The sequence below is a fragment of the Rhea pennata genome, chromosome 23 (genome assembly GCF_028389875.1).
Source record: "Rhea pennata isolate bPtePen1 chromosome 23, bPtePen1.pri, whole genome shotgun sequence".
NCBI classification, from domain to species: Eukaryota; Metazoa; Chordata; class Aves; order Rheiformes; family Rheidae; genus Rhea; species Rhea pennata.
In genome coordinates, this window is record NC_084685.1 from 2,806,031 (window position 1) to 2,815,269 (window position 9,239).

Genomic DNA, 9,239 nt, shown 5'->3' on the forward strand with positions numbered 1-9,239 from the left:
TTTTTTAAGCCACTTGAGCACAGGCACTGTGATACTCAGCCACCCTCTGCTCTCATTTACACAAACATAAAGGCAGAGCATCTGGCCACGTGTCAAAAGTCTTTAATTACATGATCAAGACTATCTTAAATATCTATTTATTGGAAGCTGTAAATAACGCAAAATCGCATTCTATCTGATAAACATAGTGCAGACAAAGGGAAGTTAAGATTATATATTCAACCTAAACACGTACATGCTCCATCTTTTGATTGCTTAACTTTGCAACCTTAATGCGATATTAATGTAGGCTTCCTCTCTCCCCTTCCACCTCCATACTTCCCTGCTGAGCACCAGGTTGATTTTTAGGATTTGGTTTTCTGTAACTCAGTAACAAGGGTTCTGACACCCCAGATTTTTAATCCCAATATGCATTTTTGACTTGGGACTGTGCTTCCTCACAAACAGCTTCAGTCCCTGAGCAGCTTTTGCAACAGCAAACACTGAGCAAAATCCAAACGACTGAGAAGCAACACATAAATGCAGACGGAAATAGCAACAGAAGCAACAGAAACCCATTACGTGCAGTTAGCTGAGAAAATTAGCCTCTTGATTTTTCAATTAACCCAACCTTTTCTCTGGGAGGAACAGGAGAGCACAGACAGTGCAGGTCTTCAGGCCTCAAAAGCGTACAGGGCATCCAGAAACAAAGTACAAAATGCAGCTGGATGCAGACTAATCACAGCTTCCTTAGAGCCTTCCGTTACCTGAGGGTTATTATGCAAACGTCTTCACGAGAAAGGTAACATCACGCCAGGAGACAGAGCAGAGAAGTGGTGTGCCTCCTGCCAAGCAAGCCAGTGTCAGAACCGAGGAGCTGATTTAACCACCAGGGAACAGGTCCTGGGCCACCAGGAGAGCCTGAGGAGCGAGCTTCTTGTAGCATCTCAACACGTGAGATGGCAAAAGGATTCTAAGTCCCACCAGCTGCAGGCATACAAATCACAGAGCTTTTATACAGCCTTATCATAACTTGTTTCATTTTTGCTTTAATAAGCCAAATTCCAGCTGAACTCTGCTACTTGAGCTACCTTCCTGATGTCCTCTGTATACATTTGTTTTCCAGAATGCTTTCAAGTGTTATTTACAATATTTGCATTTACTCTAATAAATCACCTCGCAGGACCGTTGATCCCTGCCAGTTCATGCAGGAGCGTTAAGAGAGAGCATGGAAATACAGACGCTAAAAATAAGAGGTGAAGCGAGCACGGCGCTCCTCCGCGCAGCACCTCCACCTACGCAACCCATCCGTCTGCTCCGCGTCCCGCTTCAAAATAAAGCCCCTTTCAACCAGCTGCACTGCCAGCTCTGGACTGCGAAGGCAAACTCATTGCACAACTCACTGAAGGGCATCTCCTTTCTATTTTTATAGCCCACACTGTATTACAGAGCACCTTGAAACCTCCGTTGCAATCAGGGTGCCACAGTGCTGGACCCTGCACGGGAACAGGAAGAGATTCGGCCCTTTTTCTAAGCAACAGTAAAGTTAATTACGAGAGAGACATCGTCCCATTTACTGGTGCATGAAGGAGGTACAGACAGCAAGCATCAGGCTGAAGGTCATGCCAGGGGTCTTATACCAGAAAAACTAACCAAACTCAGCCTTTTAAACTATTTACCCTTACATTTTCCCAGTATCCAGCTCAAAATAGTCACACTCTTGTGTAGATAAGCTCTCCCGGGCAGGCTCATGCACTTTCCTTCTCAGCAGAGCACCAGCTACACCTGTGTCACACAAATACTCACAGTCCTGACTTACGCTGAGGTGCCAATGAGGACTTCAGCCAAGGAACAAAATTTCTGCCTCACAGGGCAATACATTTCTGCAAAAACAGAAACAAGGAGTCTTTCTTCTATGAAGCTGCCTGTAACGCAGGGAATCCACAGGAGAGCTTGGGAAACGTCAACCCAACCATCGCTGCGCTCCGGAGGCGCTCGGCAGCAGCCGGCCCATCTGGAGAGCACGTACGTCCGCCTCTTGGCAAACAGGAGAGTACGGAGAGGAGGGAGGACGAGGAATAATTTTACACGGTGGCTACATGACTTAGGAGCACAACGTTCAACAGGGCTTTTGCTTCTGAGCCCCTCCTCTGCCACAGCTTCACGATGGAAAAATAAATCCCGCTGGTTGTTAACCCACCAAGTAACTGAGGAGTAAGAGAATATCTTCTCTACCCAAACTGAAATGCACGTCCTTCACTCTCACTGTAAGCCAAACCAAGCAAGTATATTTTCAGCACTCCAAAAAGCAACTCGCTTGCCTATATAATCTTTTCCATTTGTTACCTTATATCTTAAGAAATAATAAAATCTGCAGTTAAGGCTCCGATGACTTCGCCCTCACACAGCTCACAGGCCAGGCGCTGCACACAGAGTAGCACACCTTCTTATCGCTTTTGAAGCTGGCCCAAGATCATCAGTGTTTACGTGGGTGGTCTGACCCACGCAGCCTCCCTACCTGCCTGCTTGGCATGGCAGCCCATCTTCTTTGGAGACAGGGAGCCACTCTAAATATTTTCCTTCAATTTGCTGCGAGTGCACAGTACAGGTCCTTCACTTTGCCCGGTATCTGACATATTTTCCACCACATAAAATTACAGTCCAATGAATTAATCAAAGCCATAATCAAACGCAACTATCAGTAGCATAGAAGCTGCCTATGCTTTCTGGAGGTGTTCCTGCTGTGCAGGTATGCCACTTCCTTGGTAGGGACTATTCACTTCTAGCAATTGATTCACTACAGTAAATAGGTTTCAAAAGGCATTAAGGAAACAGGACACTTTCTGAGCAGCCATTAGTAATGTGGAGCCAACGAAAAACCTGTTTGCTCAGAAATTTTCATTATGCCATAAAATTTGCTATGATGCCAGGACCAAAAAAAAAAAAAAATAATCAGTGTGAAAAATCTGTTGAAAGCAACTGAAAACAGTGTCAGAATGGGGTGACACATGCAATCTCTACTGTAATAGGCAACACAGATTCAGGTAGAGGCCACTGAGAGTGGAAGGCTGAAGAATTTGTTTCAGTGGACACACGGGTGAGCTGGAAACAGCTTGTGAGGATTCGAAACTCTCATTTGAAATACAAATTGCACAGGGCAGAAGCAGGTGAGAGGGACTGGGCTTGAGCTAGGAATAGTCTCAGCTGTGCACACTATCTCTGCAACACGTTCTTCTGCACATGAACTTTTAAATAAAAGTTCATATGACCTCAGATCACACTACTTCACCAATTTTCTTTTTGATTATCTCAGACTCACAAAACATTTTGATTCAAATTCACCATTTGACAGTAACACCCACCAGGATCCGTAAAATATGCTAAAATTCTAGTGGCAACGATAAAAGGGGGTTTAAAGTTGTTTGTAACAGAGGAATATTTTGGAAGACTAGTCTGAGATGATCTCAGAGATCATCATCATGAGTGAAATTTGCCTTTGTCACTAGCATTTTAAGAGAATAATAAATCCTGCAGTGACTTTATTTTCAGCAAATTACTTGTTACATCAAGATTCACTCATTGCTTTTTGCTGGCAGCCCCCAAACAGGGGCCATGAGTCAGCAGCAGCCCTGAGCCCTTCCTCCGGAGATGCAGGAGGCTGTCCAGGCACCCTCAGCTCTTTTACTTTGACCAGATTTTATTGACCAAGCTCTTTTAAAAGATCCTCCAGCGTCCCTGCTACCGAGATTTCACATCCACAACTGCCGGAGCTGCCAGGGAGTGATGGGAACATGCACTGGAGGGGAGCAACCAGGAGCCAATGTCTCCATTATGGCTTTGTCCAAGCTGTGAAAAAGTTGGGACACTTGAGGCCAGGATAAACCCATCTGGAGGTCGAGCCACACTATGATTCACAAGCGGGAGTCCCCAGCCAGCCACGAGCAAGCAGGGCTATGGGACCATCCTCTCCCCAGCTGCAGAAAGCAGCATGTCAGCAGAGACCACTAGGCTTGGGGCTGTTAGATTGTCCTGGGGCGCGACCGCACGTCCAGCCAAGCTCCGCGAGACCACAAGTTGGCCACGTTGCTGCGTGCAGTTCAACCAGTTGAATTATTCCGGCCATGGGTAATAACAACCAGTTCTGGCGTTCACCTCCAGTCTGGACCTCACAGGGCTGCTCTGCAACTAATCAGGAGCCAGGATTACTCAAACTTCTAACAGTAACAGCTATCTGTACAATAAAATACATCTCAACCCCCATGCATTTTCCTATGGCACTGGTATCTGCCCAGCAAGTACTCAGTCATCTAAAAATAATAATAATAAAAAAAAAATCAAGTGCTGTTGTATGCAGTTGGAGCTTAAAGTCAAAACTTATTACTTCTATTTTCAATCTGCCAGGGACTCACACTGAGATCTTGGCCAAATGACTCCCCCTCCCTCCTCCCCATTTCCCACATAGAAGAGAAAGAAAGAAGCACAGAGGTTAAACGGGAACAAAAGAGGCCATGCTACTTTCTTCCCCCCACCTCAGTTAACCACTGAGATCAGAGTTGAGCAAATACATGACTTGCATAGCTGGTATGTTTCCATTCTTGGCACAAAAGTTTTTGAGCTTTTTAAAGAACTAAATGAAGAGATTTGGGCTATGAATTCTGACATCCCTTTTACAGTAAGGTCAGGAGCATAGTTAGATACAAGTAAGTAACCAACAGCCTTCAGCCAATCCCTCTTCTCTTCGTGTAACTACGTGCACCTACAAACCATCAAATAAATGTGCTGGGATGTTCTCTTCTTTGGCACATCCATACTAACCGAAGTTACATGTCTGTCCTGGCTGAATCAGCTGCAAATATTTAGCTGTTACGTGGAATAAGGAGGCATTTTTTAGCCACAAACAAGACTAGAGTGGTTTTCCCTTCTACCAGCACAAGGGAGAAAGACTTGCTCCCAGCCGGTCCAATTAAAAATGATGGGTTTAGGTCAATACTGTATTACTGTTCTCCTGGCACTGGTCCCTTCCTCACCAGCTTCACATCATGAATAAAGATAGCTGAGATTTCTGGTAATTGCTGGGCCAACTCAGGGCCAGGTGGAAAACCAAAACTACGCTAATGCATACACGATGAGAAGGCCTTTAAAGCACTCTAAACCCAGGCTTCTCAAGAGGTCCATTAAAACCTCTTGGCCCATCTACAACTGTCTCAGTTTTCCCAGACAATCTCCATTTACATAACTATATTGAACAGGAGGGCTACAAGCTTTTCCAGAAATGAGAAAAGATGCTTGAGAACCATTTGAAAACCATGGACTTGCACGTCATGTGAATTTACAGGAGCTTTACAACTGTTTCAAGCAAAATAATTAACAGCTTCCTTTGAGAGCATGATACCGTTCAGCGACCAGGGTCCTGGTGCCTCCGAGAGTCATAGTCTTGCTCTTGTTTTTCACTTCCCTTTCTCAGAAGTTGATGAAATAATAAAAGTCAGATTTATGCAGGGCCACTAACTCCCACTGGTCCCAAAGTATTATAGAGACTTCATAAAAGGGTAACTACACACATTACTCAAGTGCAACCACTTCTGCAGTGGAACAAGCTAGCTGAAATTCATTGAGTCCTGCTAAAACTGTCAGGAGCAGAGATTTGGGCCAGGCTCTTGGGACCCTCAGACACAGCAGAGCTGGAGCCCATGCCCCGTGTGGTTGATGGGGCAACATTTGAGATGATTCAGGAGGAAAAATGCCACCTTCCGGTCCTCCTCCCTCCTCTTTCGTCACTCGCCTGGGCTTTCTCTGGAGGCTTCTCATCCAAAACTGTTTCTCACCAGCACACACAACCGCTGCCAATCCGAGCAGAGTGAAACCTCAGGACTAGAAACAAAACAGCGATCTCCCACACGGCACCGCTTCCCATAAAACAAGCGGAACAAGCAGGCCAGCCAAAAGAAGAAATAAATAAATAAATAACGCTTCCCTCCACCCTCACCCTCCACCTATTTCATTGCAGCTGGGAGAACTGGCGTCCCCTTGAAGGAAGACAAATCTTTTTCTCAAAAAGAATAAAACAAAATAATAAAATAATCCAGCAGCAGCAGCACTGGGCACGCTGGTTCGTTGACCCGGCAGTAAAACCAGAGAGAAAGTCTCATCCTCGCGGGACCGTGCCGCCCCGGCATGGCCCAAGCTGAGCGCTGGTGGCAGGACGATCTGGAGGAGCCACGCAGCCGCCTGGTCAAAAGCACGCTTTAATCCAGTTCTCCTGGATTCACCCCACATCACAAACTCTTAATTCAAAATTATCGGCTTGTGGAGGAAAAAAAAAGGGGGGGGGGAAACAGGCACAGCATATTTGGTTTTGATGACTTGATATCCGTCAGATTAGATATTCGTAGGCTTTCTTTCTAGGAAGCCTCGAGGGGTTGTTTATACGAAATAAAATAATTATTTCACGTGCTACCCACTCTTGGCTTGCACTGGTAATCCAGGGTAAACTTTTTGCAGACCCTTTCCTTCACAGTGAGGCAAAAGTGACAGATCCCCCCCCCCCCAAACACACACACAAGGAGAGAAATACGCTGCTCCCAAATGCGCTTAAACATACTGAGATCAAAATCCCAACTTGCAGACAAAAAAATAATAAAAAAAGGCTAATTTTTGCCCTCGGTGGCTCATAAGACCAAAGCAAAGGGCTGATGGCAACGAGAGGGCAGAACCGAGCTCTCGGAGAGGCCACCGCAGTCCCTGCTGCAAAAGTGCAGCTTGGCTCAGCGCGGCGCAAGCCCCGGCGCAAAGCCCCGGCGCGGGCGAGAGCCACAGGCAGGTACTGCAGGAGGCTGCCGTAAGCCATCTGCAGGCTCCTTCACCTGCGTCTGCGACAGCAGCCCGCCGAAACGGAGGGGAAAAGAGGGGGGAAAAAAAAAAAAACGGCACTCGCTGCCAAGGACAGGCCTCCGGCAACAGCATCCGACCGCTGACACCGAATGCACGTAAATAAAATCAGGCAGGGTGAAAAAAATAAAATGAAATAAAGCAAAAAAAAGCCGGTGCTACAGCTTTGTGCAGGCAAAAGGGCATTTGGCTATAGGCAGAAATGCATCTGCTAAAAGGATTGGAGGTCTCCCCCCCCCCCATATACGTGTGCTGTAGCATTGACTAGCAGCTGCCCGCGTTCAGCAGAGGATTAGAAAACAAGAGGAGGAAGAGCGCGGGGCCTTGGCGCGTGCGCACGCACGGTGGGCATCACCTGCGGGGCTGGCACGGGCGCGCGGGGCTCCCCGGGGGAGCAGGGCGCCCGCGCGCCGCCCGCGACCTTGCGCTTCGCCGACGCCACGCGCGCACGCACGACACGCGCCGCGTTTTACTCCCACCTCCGGCCTGCGAGCAAAACCCCTCCACCGTCGCGGAGGAGGAAGAAATAGTAAATAAAATAAATAAATAAACAAACATATAACCCCCCAAGTTGCCACCAGCCGACGATAAATGCATGCGACAGCCCGAGCTGATTAGGCGGCGGCGGGCAGGGTTACGCGCTCCCTGCGCGCTGATTGACGCCGCCGAGGTTACCCCGGGCTCGGGGTGCTCGCCGCCCCGCACACACGCATGCACACACACGCACACACACACACACACACACACACGCACACTCGGCATGCAGCCGGCGAGAGCGTCTCGCCGGCAACCTGACACCTTTCGGGAGGAAAGCGCAGGGCAAAATGGAATCTCGCCCCTACAACCGCGGGAACAGCGCAATAAATAACCAAATAAATAAAAATAAAATCCACCTCGCGTGCAAATCGTGCCCGCAGAGACCAAAAAATAAATACAAAATACCCCCCTCCACAGTCCCCCCCCCCAGCGCCTACCTTTGCTGGGTGACGGCCGGCGGGTCCCCCCGCCGGTTCGAATCGGTGCCTGTTCCCTTCTTTACGATATGTTCGGCTCAGCCAGTGCTATTTGCATTCTTTCATTAGCACCTGTTTCAAGTAAGGAAGGAGAAAGCTCATTACGGGATCAGCTTCCTCTCAAAATAAATTGGGGGGGGGGGAGAACAGAAAAAAAAATCGGATGCCCGCTGCCAAACAACGACAACGCTGTTAGAATAGCAATAAAAAAATAAAAATGCACATTAAAGCCCCAAACTAGGCAGTTTTAATAATGGGAGATCTCGCAGGTTGTGAGCATGCTCCAGCCGGAACAAATCCTTCCTCTGTTATTCCTCCGAATAAAAATAAACGGCGACCGAGAAACCCAAACGGAAGCTTCCTCCTAGAATCCCTGCTGCTGAAAAATATGTAATAAATTCAGCCCGAAGACGCAGGCTCTAATCAGCAGCTGTTTGCCGGATCCAAAGGCAGCCAAAGCCTCTCTTGTCTTTTCCCCACTATGAGCCCAGGCCTTTTGGAAAAGGGTTTTAACCTTTTAAAGATACAGTACACCAATTAGCGCGGGGGGGGGGGGGGGGAGCTGCCACTCGCCCTGCAAATAGATTAATAAATAAGAATCAGCTGCACCATCGAAACACAGGGGAGGGGTATGCTTCGCCCTGGCCGCCTTTCTTTGTGAATATTAATGCTATAAAATAAGATGCTCCTCCCTTCTCTTCTCCCCCCCCCCCCCCACTCCGTTTTGGGGTAATAATAATAATAAGCCGAAAACTTGCAGCCCGGCTCTCCGGGATAAATGCACAGTCATTACCGAAACGAACCGCTGCCCGGGGCGGTTCACGCAGTTACTGCGGGCGCCGCTCGTCGGGGGGCTCGAGCGCTCGCGGCCCGAGTCCTCGGCCGCACCGAGCAGCTCCCGGCCCGGCCGGCGGCGCGAGGGGGTTAAATCCGGCGGAGAGGAGCCCTGGCAAGTGCTTCCCACCGAACTAAACTACGACGGGCTGCAAAGTTTCAAGCGAGCGGCCCCGGCGCAGCGCTAACGCCTTCCTCCGGGCGCGCGATATCAGGGCTTCGAGCCGAAGCGGCCGCCCCGTCCCACCTGCACGGCGACCCGCATCTTCCTCCTCCTCCTCCTCCTCAGGGGCCAGCGAGCGCGGGGCCATCCCCGGGCGGCCGCCGCTCGGCGCCCGCCGCGCTCCCGCTGCGGGCGCCGCTCTCCGCGGCCCCCGCCGTGCCGACCATTGGGAGAGCGGAGCGGTCCTCCCTCCCTCTTCCTCCCCCCCCCCCTTCCTCCTCCTCCTCCTCCTCCTCCTCCTCCTCCTCTTCAGCAGAAAATCATCATATTTCATGTGCCGTTGCTCCAGCTCGCTGCCTGGC

The 9,239-nt window shown here is 49.2% G+C and overlaps 1 protein-coding gene across 5 annotated transcripts in view; it reads right to left on the bottom strand.

Moving 5' to 3' along the window:
- The window catches only part of HIVEP3 (HIVEP zinc finger 3), a 273,492-nt gene extending 264,466 nt beyond the window's left edge, over positions 1-9,026 (bottom strand). For all 5 annotated transcript variants that reach the window (XM_062593871.1, XM_062593869.1, XM_062593872.1 and 2 more), the window contains exons 1-2: positions 8,962-9,026; positions 7,842-7,952 (exon numbers count right to left, since the gene is read on the bottom strand). The gene's annotated coding sequence lies outside the window, so the exon portion shown is untranslated. The remainder of the gene's footprint in view (positions 1-7,841; positions 7,953-8,961) is intronic.
- Positions 9,027-9,239: the final 213 nt, after the last annotated feature.